This window comes from Tupaia chinensis, unplaced genomic scaffold, assembly GCF_000334495.1.
Source record: "Tupaia chinensis unplaced genomic scaffold, TupChi_1.0 Scaffold000350_1, whole genome shotgun sequence".
In the NCBI taxonomy this organism is placed as follows: domain Eukaryota; kingdom Metazoa; phylum Chordata; class Mammalia; order Scandentia; family Tupaiidae; genus Tupaia; species Tupaia belangeri.
In genome coordinates, this window is record NW_006159844.1 from 1,256,277 (window position 1) to 1,269,388 (window position 13,112).

Genomic DNA, 13,112 nt, shown 5'->3' on the forward strand with positions numbered 1-13,112 from the left:
AAAAATTGGAGGACATAAAAGCAGTGAAGGTACTTAACGAGAATAGGACAGTGTGGAATGGGGGAGGTGAACAGAAGAGGATAGAGAAAGATAGCAAGAGACAAGAGAGGCAGGACATTAGTGAGAAGCAGATATGGCTTATTACCTGTTGATGATGACATGTATAGTATTCTCAACTGGATTGACCTGAGAAGTATTTCATGATGGGTGAAGTCTTTTTACAAGCAAAATGAGAAATAGTGATTGACTGATTTAAAAAATAATTAGAATAATAATAATAAAGTTGGGAAAATCATAGAATAGATATTGAATGTTGAAGCGGGGAGATTAATGTCTCTGTATTGACTGACATGCATGGCATTCCCTTTTGAAAATGCAATGTAATACACTGTAAAGTTATATGTAATCCAATGTAATATAAAGAAGATTATGATGATAATAAAAATTTTAAAAATCAAAAAAAAAGAAAGAAATGGATATGGTTCCATCAACAGGAATGACACCAAGGAAGACATATTCATACACCAGATTGCCATAAAGAAAAATAACCCAAAGTACCTTTGTAATGTAGGAGATAGAGAGACTGGAGTTTTATGTTGTTGAAGGTGAAAATGGTATAGAGGCAGCAAATGTTACAGACCCTGGTGGAGTTACAGTTCAAGGTAGTAAATATGCAGCAGACCATAACCATTACAGACACTATCTAGGTCACAGAGGCCTTCTCACAATTACCAACAGAATTATCAAAATAATGAGAGTGAGGGGAAAGAAAGAGGAATTGGATAGCACTTCCAAAATCCATTCCCGGGCCGGCCCTAATGCAAGCCAAAGTTCCCCACCTCACTACATGTGAAGACCCATGGGCATCAATCACAGTATTCCAACCCTCTTGTGCAGGGAGAAGTGATGGAGAGTGCTAACAACCAGGGTGCAGGAGAACAAGGTAGAACAGTGAGGCAGAGTATGTATCAGGATTATAGACCATGATTTCATAGGGACCCTCATCACCAAGGACTGCCTACAGAGGATAGTAATGAAGACGATAAGGAAAATAAGATGAAACCCAAGGTCATTAGCCACCTCACCTTAAGAACCCCTGAACTTCAATGACTGATGCTGATGCTCGGAAAACCCTAAACCACAAGATGACAAGGGGGCAAGAGCAGAGGATTGACCAGCTGAGAATTTGACTGCTCCTGAGGTTGCACAGGGCAGGGTTGAGTAAATACAGGCCTCTACCATTATCTGGTTTATTCATCCAACCAGAAGCAAATATGAAATTCTAACAATAAGAAATTAATCAAAGATTGGAGCTGAAGACCTGAGTGATTGCTTCTTTCCTGTTGACCAGATAACTAGAACTATATGCATTATCTAGGCAGTATGGAATTTTTATTATTTTTACCTAAAAATGTCTCCTTTTGGTAATGACAACATGTTTTTGAGAAAAGTCTGGTTTCTCAATACACCTTTAAAGATTTTTACATTGTTTCATATCTGGTCAGGTTGAGATTTTGAGGAATTTTATTTTTAATTTGTAATGAAAGTTTACAACTTTTTTTCAAGTCAACAAACTGGTTTTAAATAATTTTAAAAATAAAAGAGAGAGAGAGAAAAAAAAAACAGTGAGTAGGAAAGAGAGATGTGGGAAAAGTTGTAGAAATAAAAATATACTTAAAAAGAGAGAGAGAGGGCCAGCAGGTGGTGTGGTAATTAAGGCTCTGAACTACCACGTGGTTGACTGCAGTTCAAATCCCACACTTGGTGGCTTGCTTTCTCATTTTCTCTGTCTTTCTCTGGTGAGCACACATGATCTACAGCAAATTTTTAGATAATAATGATAAATAAATAAAACAAAATAAATCTTTAAAAAATAAACAGAAAATTTTTGTATATGAAAAAAAATCATGGGTAGTATAATTTTTGTCCCAAAGTAAAATGGTTGGATTATTTCATAAGGTAAACAAAGGGAAAAGGGGTAAATACCAAAAGTTTAAAGCATGTTGTTGAAGGGTTGAGTTCTGTCAGAAAGGGTCTGAGAAATGCAAAAATTTATTAAAGTAATTCTATGAAAATAATTCATACACGGTATGTTGGCCAAACTTGGGGAAAAAAGTATTCTTAAGTTTTTTTCTAAAAATTGAACACATAATTATTTTCCCCATGTTAAAACAAGGTTTATCTTTAAGTGTTAATCTGCTCTTAGAAAAGAAAAGGAAAGAAAAGAAGAGAAAAAGCAATCATATTCCAGGAAGCTTTTCTTCATGTTTTGGTAATTTGCCTTAAAAAATAAGAACCATTACACAAGCAGACAGAGACAGAACTGAAGAAAGTAATTCCATTTACTATAGCCACCAGAAGCATAAAATATTTAGAAATAGATGTGCTCTGGGATCTTCAGTGCTAATGGTTGTCATCAAAATCATTGGAGTTCCTCAAGATTCATCTGTGCCACCCACCCATCACACACTCTGCCATCATAAGCCACCATCATGGTGAAGCTTGCTAAGGCTGGTAAAAATTAAGATAAGGCCCCCAAAAAAATGGCTCCTCCTCCAAAGGAGACAGAAGAAGACAGTGAAGATGAGAAAATGTCAGAAGATGAAGATGATAGCAGTGGAGAAGAGGTTATCATCCCTCAGAAAAAGGGTAAGAAGGCTACCACAACTCCAGCAAAGAAGGTGGTAGTTTGTCCAATAAAAAAGGTTGCAATTGCCACACCTACCAAGAAAGCTGCAGTCATCCCAGGCAAAAAAGCAATTTCCATACCATCCAAGAAGACTATTACACCAGCCAAAGCAGTTGCAACACCTGACAAGAAGGGAGCCACACTGTGCAAAGCATTGGTAGCAACTCCTGGTAAGAAAGAAGCTACCACCCCAGCTAAGGGAGCAAAGAATGGCAAGAATGCCAAGAAGGAAGAAAGGAAGACAGCAATGAGGAGGAATATGATGACAGTGAGGAAGATGATGAGGATGAGGATGAAGATGAGGAATTTGAGCCAGCAGTGATAAAAGCAGCAGCTGCCACTCCGGCCTCAGAGGAGGAGGATAAGAATGATGAGGAGAAAGATGAAGATGAGGAAAAAGATGAGGATGAGGATGAAGATGAGGATGAGGAAGATGAATCTGAAGAAAAAGCTATGGAGACAACACCAGTCAAAAGAAAGAAAACTGCAAAATCTGCACCTGTGAAAGCCAAGACCATAGCTGAAGATGAAAGTGAAGAGGATGATGAGGAAGATGATGATGATAATGAAGATGAGGAAAAGGAGGAAGATGAGGAGGAGGAGGAAGATGAGGAGGAAGAAGAGCCTGTCAAAGAAGTTCCTGGAAAACAAAAGAAGAAATGACCAAACAGAAAGCAGCTCCTGAGGCCAAGAAACAGAAGGTGGAAGGAAGCCACAGAACCAACTATATCCTTTCATCTGTTTGTTGGAAACCTGAACAATAACAAATCTATTCCTGAATTAAAAATCGGTGTTAGTGATGTTTTTGCTAAAACTGATCTTACTGTTACAGATGTCAGATTCGGTACATCTAGGAAGTTTGGCTGTGTTGACACTGAATCTGCTAAAGATCTAGAAAAAGCTTTGGAATTCACAGGTTTAAAAGTCGGGCAATGAAATTAAAGCTAGAGAAACCAAAAGAAAAAGATAATAAGAAAGATCGAGATGCAAGAACACTTTTGGCCAAAAATCTCCCCTACAAAGTCACTCAAGATGAATTAGAAGTATTTGAAGATGCCATGGAGATCAAAATAATCAGCAAAGATGGAAAAAATAAAGAGTTTGCCTATATTGAATTTAAGACAGAAGCTGATGCAGAGAAAACCTTTGAAGAAAAACAGGGAACGGAGATTAATGGGCGGTCCATCTCTCTATACTACACTGGAGAGAAAGGTCAAAATCAAGACTACAGAGGTGGAAAGAACTGCACTTGGAGTAGTGAATCAAAAACTCTGGTTTTGAGCAACCTCTCCTATAATGCAACTGAAGAAATACTTAAAGAAGCATTTGAGAAGGCAACTTTTATCAAAGTGCCTCAGAGCCAAAATGGCAAATCTAAAGGGAAAATTGAAGGTAGAGCAATCAGGCTGGAGCTGCAAGGACCGAGGGAATCACCTAACACAAGAAGTCCAGAGCTCTCTAAAACTCTCTTTGTTAAAGGTCTGTCTGAGGATACCACCAAAGAGACATTAAAAGGAGTCTTTTGATGGCTCTATTTGTGCAAGGATAGTCACTGACTAGGAAACAGGATCCTCCAAAGCGTTTGGTTTTGTAGACTTTAACAGTGAGGAAGATGCCAAATCTGCCAAGGAGGCCATGGAAGATGGTGAAATTAATGGAAACAAAGTTACCTTGGAGTAGGCCAAGCCTAAGGGTGAAGGTGGCTTCAGGGATCATAGTGGAGGCAGAGGAAGCTTTGGAGGCCCAGGTAGAGGAAGAGGAGGCAGAGGTGGACTCAGTGGCAGAGGCTGAGGAGGCTTTGAAGCGCGAGGTGGCTTCTGAGAAGGCAGAGGGGGAGGAGACCGTAAGCCACAAGGAAAGAAGACGTAGTTTGAATAGGTTCTCTGTCCCTCTGTCTTCCCTTTTCCATTTGAAAGAAAGGACTCTGGGGGTTTTACTGTTACCTGATCACTGACAGAGCATTCTGAGGACATTCCAAGACAGTGTGCAGTCCTGTGGTCTACTTGGAAAGTCATAGAAATAACATTTCAAGGGAGAAACTCTTGTTTGACTGGATATTCATGTAAACATTTTAAAGAGATGAGCAATAGAGCTAACTCTTATCTGTAAGTTTTGAATTTACGGTGTTTCACCCCATGTACAAAACCACTTTTTTCCTATAAATACTTTAGGGGTTCTTTGAGGAATTTTTTGTTGTTTTTGGGAGAACTTTGTGTGTGTGTGTGTGTGTGTGTTTTGCGTTGGACAATTGTAAAGGAAAGCAGAATGTTTTAACATGATTTTCGCTTCGATTACTATAGGAAAAAATTTTAAAATCCTAAAAAAAAAAAAAAGATACTTAGACAAATAAAACTGGGTGTCCATCTGCAGAAAGATGAATCTAGGGACCAGCAGATGGTGTAATGCCTATGTCATTGGACTTCCATGTAGTTGACTGCGGTTTGCGTTCCGAACCTGGTGGCTTAAACTCGTGCCCAGCACATGTGCATGTGTGCCCAAGATCCTGAGTGGAGAATGGGGGAAAAGAGATCGCGGTGTGGCCATCCCTCCTGGAGAGTGATTTCTCACTTTCTGTCTCTCTGTCTCTCTCTATCTTTCTGGTGAGCACGTGCGCCCTATGGCAAAAACCTCTAAAAAAAATAAAGATGAAAGATAGGTGAATCTGAACTCCTATCTGTCACCATTCACAAAATTCAACTCAAAGTGCATCAAATATCTAAACCTAAGACCTCAAATTATAAAACTGCTGGTGGAAAACATTGGGAAAACTCTGGGAGATATTGGGATAGCCAAAGACTTCTTAAACAAGACCCCCAAAGCACAGGCAATAGTCCCCAAAATAGACAGGTGGGATTACATCAGAATAAGAAGTTTCTGCACAGTAAAGGACACTGTAATTACTGTGAATTGACAACCCTTCAAATAGGAGAGAATTTCTGTTAACTGTGCCTCAGATAAGGGACTGATAACCAGAATACACAGGGAACTCAAGGAGCTTACCCAGAAGAAAATGATTAACCCAATTAAAATATGGAGAAATGAGCTGAAGAAACAACTCTCTAAGGAAGACGTATGAACAGCCAAAATGCATATGAAAAAAATATTCAGCATCCCTCATTGTAAGGGAGATGCAGAACAAAAACCACTATGAGATACCACTACCTAAAAAATAGAAAAATATATCCTAACCCCAGTCAGAATGGTGCAGATTAAAAAAAATAAATAAAAAATAAAAAAAAAATAATGATAAGTGCTGGAGAGGATGTGGTGAAAGGGGGACACTCCTACACTGTTAGTAGGAATGTAAATTGGTCCAGCCACTGTGGAGAATGATATGGAGGTTCTTCAAAGGCCTTCAAATAGAACTACTATATGATCCAGCAATTCCACTCCTGGGTATCTACCCAAAGGACAGGAGAACACTCAGTCAGAAAAGCACTTGCACAACTATTTTCATTACTCTATTCTCAATTGCTAAGACATGGAACCAACCCAAATGTCTACAGAAGAATGGATTGAAAAATGATGGCATGTATACTCCAAGGAATACTATTTAGCCATAAAAAACAACAAGGCCCTGGAATTTGATAGAAAGTGGACAAATATGGAAGATTTGTTGCTGAGTGAAGCAAGTCAGGCTATGAAAGAGAGACATTGTATGTCTCCCCTTAACATAAACCAACTGTGCGCATTCTATGTTGGAGACTGAAAGACTGGAGAACATAAAGCATTAAAAATCATAATGGGCACTAGAGACAAAGTGGAAAGAGAGTGTGGGAGGGGAAGAGCATAGGAAAGGAAATTTGGGGGGGAAATGGAGAGGTAAGACACTTGTGGGACACATAAGGTTTTTTAATCTATTGACGAGGATGCGTATGATAGTCTCAACTGGGCTGGACTAAGGTGTAAATCATGCTGAGTAAAGTCTCTTCACACTCTAAATTATGTATAGCAATTTAATGTATGAATAATAATTTTAAAAACTAGTTAAAAAATAAGAAAAAAGGAACCGAAAAAAAAAATAAGAGCCAATATGGAAGACAATGCTAAGCAAAGCAAGTCAGACTATGAAAGACAGACTTTTTATGTCCTACTCAATATATACAGATTATCTGTGCTCCATGGCAGAAACTGAAAGTTTGGAAGGTATAGTAGCAGGTAGGGCAACAGTAGTCACTAGAGATAGTAAGGGTAGGGGTAATATGGGAATATATATATATATATATATGTATGTTTAATTCACACAAAAAAATGAAAAGCTATTTGCTGATGATGATGTATATACTGATATACATGGTAATAGTGCTGGAAAAAGAAATGTTATACATTTTGTGTGTGTGTGTGTGTGTGTGTGTGATTAAATGTAATATAAAATAAATGGATAAGTAGATAAAAGATAAGGATCTGTGTGCTTTATGTTTGTTTTGTGTGTTTTTTGATTACTCAGGAAACTGAGCTTTAAAAAAATTACGAGTATTCTTAAGATCATATAAAATTTATAAAGTTGTGATAATACTGATTTAACAATGTCAGCCATAAATTCTGGTTGTTAACTCAGAAATGCTCCAGGCAATAGAAATAACTAAATTTTTTTTGCCAGTTATATCATTATTGCAATGAACTGTTATCAAATTACTAACTATGGCTCTTTTCTTTCCTTTTCTTTCTTTTTTGGAGAGGTTTTTGCCATAGCACACATGCACTCGCCAGAAAGACAGAGAGATACAGAAAGTGAGAAATCACCCCCAGTGGGGATGGCCATGCCACAACCCCTTCTCCTCCATTCTCCTCTTGGGATCTTGGGCATGCACACACACATGCCAGGCATGAGTTTAAGCGACCAGGACTTGACCCTTGGTTGACTACATGGGAGTCCAGCAACGTAGCCATTATGCCATCTGCTGTTCCCGGCTCTTTTAAGTTTTGTCATCCATAATCCCAAGATTGCTTCTCATGAAAAAGACTCTGACAAGTACTCTTAAATGCAGGTTTCTGACAATTTTTAGATCCATACACTTTGGGTAAACTTGATCTAAGAGCCACTCCTTCCAATGCTCCCTTATTGCTCAAATGTGGCCAAAAATGGTTTTGACACTGACTCATAGTCATCGGTCACTTCCTTCCAGCATGGGACAACCACACCAACAGTCAGGACTAAACCATCCTAACTGATAAACTGAGGGACAATTTAAGCCAGACCATAAGATGATTGATCAACAATGCTTACAGGAAAAAATCTAAATCAAGAAGAAGAAATATAAAAAAGAGAAATATAAAAGTCTTTGAAAATCAAAATGGAGTCATTTGTATCAACCCTGACTAAACTGTTCTGAGAAGTCCACAGAGGAGGTATTTTCTCATGCTAAAATGCCTAATAGCAAGAACTGTTGTTTGAAAAACTCTGCCAGAACTATAACTTTGTACAGAGACCACTGCAACTTGATTTCTGCAAAAATATCTGCACAGACACTGTTTGTGCAATCTTAGACTGATATTGACCTTGTAATTGATCCTGGTAGCCAAGGACAGTTGTCCCCAAACAACTGGTATAATCCTCCCCTCTTCCCCAGCCTTCTCATTTGCTGTTTTTGCCTTTAAAATCTGTCAGAGGTTTGAAAAACCTTAGTGAGCATGTTTGGGAACTATGCTCATTCAGGCTATGCCCTGGTGCAGTAGTCAAATTTATGTCCAAATTTTGCCTCAGATTACCTTTTTTTAGATTAACAGTAAATGGCACCTGAACAAGGATTTCAAAGCTAATCCCCCTTATCATCCGACATTCTCTCTAGACTTAGCATTTGATCAGAGTATGGACACTGAGGTCTCTTCAACTCCCGAGAATTGCTGAGTGTTAAGGAATCCAGGTTACCAATTAACAGGAGGGAATCAAATAGTTTTTTCAGTTGATATAGGAACAAACAGAATTACCTCTGATTCTTCCACCCTTAGACCAAAAAAACTAAAAATCAGATTCTCCACCAGGTCAAGGCCTTTCATTCCAAACTCCCTACTGTACACTAGTTTAGCATATCCATAAAAAATGGAATGAAGGATTGGTTCAGTACTAAACTTAAGTTCAGCTGATCATCACTTGAAAACAAACACTTGAACGACAAGTTCTGGTGGAAAGGAAGTTTGTTTTATTCAGGAAGCCAGCAACCTGACTAGTATCCCAAGACCATCTCCTAAGTTTTTTGGTTTTTGTTGTTTGTTTTTTTTTTTTTAATAATAGAAAGTGGCAAGGTCCATATGCAATGTTTAAACTGAAAAAATCTTCTCAGCCAGTGATGTAAAAGGAAGTTGATGGTATCTTACCCTCCCCTGTCTCCATAGCCCAGTATCTGCAAAGATTCAGTAAGGTTATTATTAATTTTCATTAATTAAGAATTAGGCTAAATCCATTGCGAAGGAGGTAAAAAGTTGGGCTTGTAAGGTTCATTATGAGGGAAGTGAAAGACAGAAGTTAAAGACTGATTTTCTTAAGAGTTCATTAAGATGGACTTCTAAGACTAAATACTTTGAGTTTCTTATGGCTCAGTTACAACTCACAGTGGCTGGTTGGATGCCATTAAGTAGATCTGAGCAAAACCCGTGAGACAATTCCATGCATTTCCCTGAACTACACTGTTTCTTGTACTTGCTAATTTGTAATGCCCTTCCATCATCTCTCTGGAAAACTTGTATTTACCCTCCACTGGGAAGACCTCTGATGCCTCTTAACCCTTAGTAAACTAGGATCCACATGTTGGTCACTCCTCCCCCTAAAATGCTACCATACTTAATTTACATCCCTACATCTTTACACCTAGCTTCCTCACTAGGCTTTGATCTCATGTACAGACCATACCTTCCTCCTCATTATATCCCTGCCCAGACAGGGGCCTGGCACAAGGTAGAAACTCAATAAATATTTGTCATTAAACTAGGAAGCATTACTACAAGTCACATTCATTAAAGATCAAAAACCAGTATTTGTTACTTCACATCTCAGACTTCCAAGAACATTCTGTCAACAATGAATTAAAAATCATTTGAGCCTCTCTCTTTTACTTCTTATTTTTAATGTAACAAATATAAAACTTATAAGACTTTAATAAAAAGTAAAATGAAGAATATACCACAAACACATGATTTTTTTTTAGGATATGTCGCTAATGATATCTGTTGCTCTCTTAGAAGAACCTAAGTTTGGTGACTGGAAACTCTAAAGATACCTGATAAAGAAATACCATCATCTTGACACCACCGTATGAGTTCGTGGCTTGCACAGTGCCTATACTTTGACAAGGTGAATATTAAGATAATATAAGTAAAAGCACTATAACACATACACTCGTACACACAGCACAGAAATATAAGTCGAAGTTTCACCTTCCTACATTCACAGTTTTATATTTTATTATTCTGTACTAATTTTTATTTATAGGTGAGTCTAAGCAAACTGATGAAATTTTCACAGCCTAATAAAAGTCACAAACATGGTCTATTTCTTCAAATTAATGGGCACTGAAATTCATGGCACAATTAAAACTGTGCTTATACTATATAAAAAAATGAAACCATAGCAAAAGAAAAAAAATGTATCCTCCTCAAGAAAATAGTGATATATAAAATATACATTTGGGTACATCTTGCAACTTCTCTTTAATAATTTCAGTAAGTAAGAGAAAAAATAGCACTATATGACAAATATATATAAATATAAGCATGATATAGAAAATAGGAAGATTTTAGCATAAACCTCTAATTGCAGAAGTTGAGGAACTTATATTTATTGAGCACTTGCCATTATCCCTTAATGAAAATAGAAATATTGACCTTCCTCAGCTTCTTCCAGTGCTGAGGAGCAGGGCCTAGAATCAGAGTTATGAGGGGAGTGGCATTGCATTCCAGTGTTTTCAAGTTTTATACTTGAAGCATGTCTGAAGAATAAACATGAAAGAATCCATTGATCTACATTGCTGTTTTCTTCAACTCCACAACAAGAATTTTATCAAAACTCATATCCAGCAAACAATAAAGCCAGCCAACCAGGACTGGAAAGATGAGACTAGACTACATATTGTAAATCCACTTTTACTTCATTCAGGATAAAGAATAACTTGAGAAAGCTTATCAGGTAGCAAGAAAACATGCACATGGGAAAACTGATGTAAAAGATGGCATAGTGTAGACATGATATCTTTTTTTTAAGTTATTTTATTTATTCATTCATTTATTTTAATTTGACCAGAGAGAAACAGAGAGAGAGAAAGTGAGAAAGTAAGCTGCCAGGTCCAGGACTTGAACTGTTGTCAGCCATGTGGGAGTGTCCAGCGCCTTAACCACCCACGCCACCTGCTGGTCCCATGATATCTTAAGAGTTCATAACCGCCAACACATAATGAGACACCCAGCTCTCGGGATCCAATATTTACTGAGTAATGGTCTATGCCAGGACCTTTATTAGAAGGTTCCACTTGTCTTAGTGCATTTAAATTTTTTGCCAAACCAATAATTCCTTATTCTCTCCATGTTACAAATAAGGCAACTAAGGCCAAAAAGCAAAAGGGACCCAGTGTTACATGGTAAGAAAATATTAAGTTGGGGGAACCAGCAGTTAGCGTAATGGCTATGTTGTTGAACTCCCATGTAGTTGACCGCGGTTCATGTACCGGACCCGGTGGCTTAAAACTCACGCTGGGCGCATGTGCGTGCGTGCCCAAGATCCTGAGAGGAGAATGGAGGAGAAGGGATTGCGGAGTGGCCATCCCCCCTGGGGGGTGATTTCTCGTTTTCTGTCTCTCTGTCTCACTCTGTCTATCTGGCGAGCGCACGCACCCTATAGCGAAAACCTCTCCACAAAAAAAAGAAAGAAAATATAAATATTAAGTTGGATCTGATCTTAATTCTGATCTTTTACCTTCATGGGAAATATTTTATCTACAGTATCACAGTAACATCACTCCAAACTATCAGGAAATTCAAAGGGCCTGTCCTAGAGGATAGGTGAGAGGAAGGAGGCTGAGGTGGAGAAGTGGTGCCTACAGTGACTAGAAAGAGAAGGAGAGCATACTGATTATATCCTCTCCCAAGACCCATGTCCTGGCTCCATGAGTGTGTTCACTTGGTAAAAATTCAACAAGCTGTACACATGTGTACATGTGCTTTTTTGAATGCATGTTCTACCCACAAAGTTTAAAAAAAAAATGGTAATATGGAGGATGGGTAGCCTTGCCAAAGACTCCAGATTTGCTCCTCATCCCTGATCAGCTGCTTCCATCTCCCTTTCTTTTTTTTTACAGAAGATGAGCCTGCTTTTCTTTCCTCTTCAAGTTGTCAAAAAATAAAAAAAGAGAGAAAATATTTAGCCAAATCCTTATCAACCATTAGAAAGTTATAATTTATTTCTCTCAAAAAAAAAAGCTTCAACATATTTATAAGGAGATAGTGCAGAATGATGGAAAGTAGAGTGGATAAGAATTAGAAAATGTTTATCTCTCTTTTTTTCCCTTACTTTTGTGAGAAATTTGCTATAGGGCACATGTGCTCACTGGAGAAACACAAAGAGACAGAAAGAGAGAAATCACCTCCTAGGGAGAAGACCACCACCACAATCCCTTCTCCTTCATTCTCTCTGAATTTTGGGTACACATGCACACTTGCCCAGCATGAGTTTCAAGCTGCCAGGTCTGGGACTTGAACTGTGGTTGAATACGTGGGAATCCAGGGCCTTAACCACTACTCCACCTGCTGGCCCATCACCTCTAAGTTTTCTACCAACAGCCTTGAGGCTCTGGGCCTCAGTTTATCAATAAATGAAAGATTTTCATTAGATAGCCTCTGAAGTCTATTTCTAACACTTATTAGTCAGAATATGTGTACAAGAATATTCATAGTAACATTGTTTATAATAGAAAAAAAAACAGAGATAGAGGGCCTTTAACAGGAAAATGTATTATGAATTGTGGTATGAACATGGAATGAAATATTCTACACCAATAAAGTAAAAGAATTATGGTTCTAGATATCTAGATATGGATCTCAGAAGCTTAATACTAAATATGAAAGGCAAATCAGTAAGCAAAATATATATTGCAATACTATTTATATAAAGTTTAAAAAATAAAACAAGATATGTTGTTTAGGGACACAGGCATGTCTGATAGAACTACAAAGAACAAAAAAATAAATGATAAATATAAAATTCAGGACTGGCAATTTCTGGAGGGAGACAGGGTAATGGAAGGAAATGGAAAACAGCAACATTTTCAACAGTATTAGTAAGTTGCTGGTGAATTCATAAGTGTTTATATTGTTTTCATACTTCATAACTTACATAAATGTTATATATTCAGATGGTCTCTGACTTTCCATGGCTCCATGTCCAATTTTTCAACTTTGCAATGAGTTTATCAGGATGTGACCTCATTGTTAAGTCGAG

General features: G+C 37.8%; 1 pseudogene; it reads left to right on the plus strand.

Moving 5' to 3' along the window:
• Nucleotides 1-2,492: 2,492 nt before the first annotated feature.
• Nucleotides 2,493-4,567, plus strand: LOC102477167 (nucleolin-like; annotated as a pseudogene).
• Nucleotides 4,568-13,112: the final 8,545 nt, after the last annotated feature.